We start from the raw sequence: 2,961 nt of genomic DNA on the forward strand, positions 1-2,961 counted from the left end.
CACCAACGGCCGCAGCACAATGACGCAACGGCGCGTCGACCTCCCGCTTCTCCGGCCGGCGTGGTGACGCTAGGCCGGGGCGGAGCCAGCTGCGATTGGTGGAAGCGAGTGGGCGGGTTTGAGACTGCTGCTCGTTTCTTTGTTCTATTTCTGGGCAGCAGCGGGTGCGCCCGGCTCGCTGTTCTCCGGCGCTCGGGTTTGCCTCGGTCGCCTCCTCACCTGGGTTCTCCCTCCCTCCCGGAATTCCCCGCGCTCCCTGGCAAGGAAGGCAGGGGTGTGTCTCCATGACAGCAGAGGAGGAGGGGAAAGGAGGGGGCGGGGCTTGTCTCCCTGGGTAGAGGCGGGAAGGGTAGGTCTTGTTGAAGAGGGGCGGGGCTTGTTCTCACGGCGGAGGGCGTGGCTTTTCTCAGCGGCTGGAGATGGCATGGTGGGGCGGGGCTTGTTCCTCAGAAGACGCTAAGGGGTGTGGCGTCAGAAGGAGGGGAGGGGCTTACGGTGACCGGGTTGTCACAAGTACATAAGTACAGATCGAAGGTCCATCAAGCCCAGCATGTTTCCAACAGTGGCCAATCCAGGTCACAAGTACCTGGCAAGACTCCCAAACAGTACATTTTATGCTGCTTATCCTAGAAATAAGCTGTTAATTTTCCCCCAGTCCATCTTAATAATGGCTTATGGACTTTTCTTTTAGGAAGCTATCCAACCCTTTTTAAAACCCTGCTATGCTAACTGCGTTTACGACATTCTCTGGCAGCGAATTCCAGAGTTAATTACACTTTGAGTGTAGAAACATTTTCTCCAATTCGTTTTAAATTTACGACTTTGCATCTTGGTTGCGTTACATACCCCCTAGGCCTAGCCTAGTTCACAGGGAAGGGGAGACCCCCCCCCCCCTCCATTTCGGTCTGAAAAATACGTTTTTGTAAGTGGAAATAGATGACCAGCACATCGCCTACAATAATATATGCAACTGTCCTTGCAATAAACCTCTTCCTACTTCTGTCCATCTACATCTATGAGGCCGGTGTGGGGGAGAGGGCGTGTATTCGGCTCGGTACAAGCACAGCCCACCCAGGGCCATCTTTTCTCACTATAACTTTCTTATACCGCCATTTCCGATATGATCAAATCCAAAGAACTTTATTCTTATTCAAGAAGCAGTTCAAGACCCTACTGTTTGTAAGGCATTTTCTTGACGGGAGGGTTTTCTGTACTTTTTGCGGTTTTCAGTATTTTATGGGTTATTTGTATTCTTTTATTTTATGAGTTTTGTTTTCTTTTTGTACTCTGCTCAGATGACTGGATGGGTGGGCTGTATTAAAAGTGCTCTGGCCCCTTCCCCACCCCATCTTGGCAAGCGCTGCCGTCATCTGCAGAAGCCTGAACACTTATAATTTTATGTTTAAATCTTTTTATTAAAGTATAAAAAGGAACAATATTCTAATCAACCAGTGGCGTAGCCACAGGTGGGCTTGGATGGGCCAGGGACCATCTAATTAGGGCTCAGGCCCACCCAACAGTAGCACACATCCCAAGCTCCACCAGCTGAAGACTTCCACCTGATGGAAATTAAAATGCTACTCTCCATGATACCAGCACTAGCATATTCGTTTTCAGCGCATGCGTGCTGCAGACTGCCAAGGTGGAAAGAAGTGTTTTCCTGCCAGCTGAGATTTTTTGGGGTGGTGGTTTGGGTGGGGGGACGGGACACATGGTGCCCATCCACTTCTTACCTAGGCCCACCCAAAATCTGTTTTCTGGGTACACCCCTGTATGCAACTGTTGTTTATAAATCACACATAGAAAGGGAAATGGGACTTGATATACTGCCTTTCTGTGGTATTTTGCAACTACATTCAAAGTGGTTTACATATATACAGGTGCTTATTTTGTACCTGGGGCAATGGAGGGTTAAGTGACTTGCCCAGAGTCACAAGGAGCTGCAGTGGGAATTGAACCCAGTTCCCTAGGATCAAAGTCCACTGCACTAACCACTAGGCTACTCCTCCACTCCAAAAATAATAATAAAACCAGAAATTATAATAACCACCCTCTACCCTTCCAACCCCAACAATAGCTGACTTCTACTACCCCGAGGAATCCTAATCCACCCTGTTAAAATGTCCAGGGGTACAAAATACAACCCATGCTGTATGCCCTTGGGGGAGAAATATGCCCTATGAACCACTCTTTAGATTTTTAAATCTGTGGATGAATAATAAGTCAGCAACATTTTCAGGATTCAGTCCAACTCTCCTGTCTTCCACAGTCCTTCCTGCAATAGAAGATGTGCTGGTAGCAGGAATGCACAGGATCCGCCCCCCCCCCCCCCCCCCCCCCCCCCCCCCCCCCGTGAAAATTTTGCCAGTTGTGACCAGCACTTTTGCTTGTTTTTCCAATAAAGCATACCACAAAGATCAACAAATGTGAATATGCACAACGCGCACATCTATATTCAGAACTGTTTCATAATATCTGCTTGTATACTAAGACTTCGTTTATTTTGTTTGTTTTATTAACATCATGATGACCAAGATCCTGCAATACCAAATATTTATCTACTAACATTCTTCCACTACTCATGATGTATTGTAAGTAAGCCACTTTGAGCCTGCAAAGAGGTGGGATAAGGTGGGATACAAATGCAACAAATAAATAAATGAAATTATCGTTGTCTGCATCAATCGAACATAAATAACTGTCCAGTTCATTAACAGCCTTCGGCAGAGCATGACACAGGGACAAATTTGTCCCTTTCTCCGCATGCTCTGTTCCCACCCCCCTGTCATTCTTTAGCATTAAATAAACTACAAAGGTTGATAGGAAAGGGACAGGCAAAAACAGGAAAGAAGAATGAAAAAAGGAACTGTGTTCACAATAGTAGACTACTGGTGGCTGATATTCTCATGCCCAGGGGAGCGGAAGGCGGGAACCCAATCAGCTTTGATTCTTTCAGATAGA

This window comes from Microcaecilia unicolor, chromosome 3, assembly GCF_901765095.1.
Source record: "Microcaecilia unicolor chromosome 3, aMicUni1.1, whole genome shotgun sequence".
NCBI classification, from domain to species: Eukaryota; Metazoa; Chordata; class Amphibia; order Gymnophiona; family Siphonopidae; genus Microcaecilia; species Microcaecilia unicolor.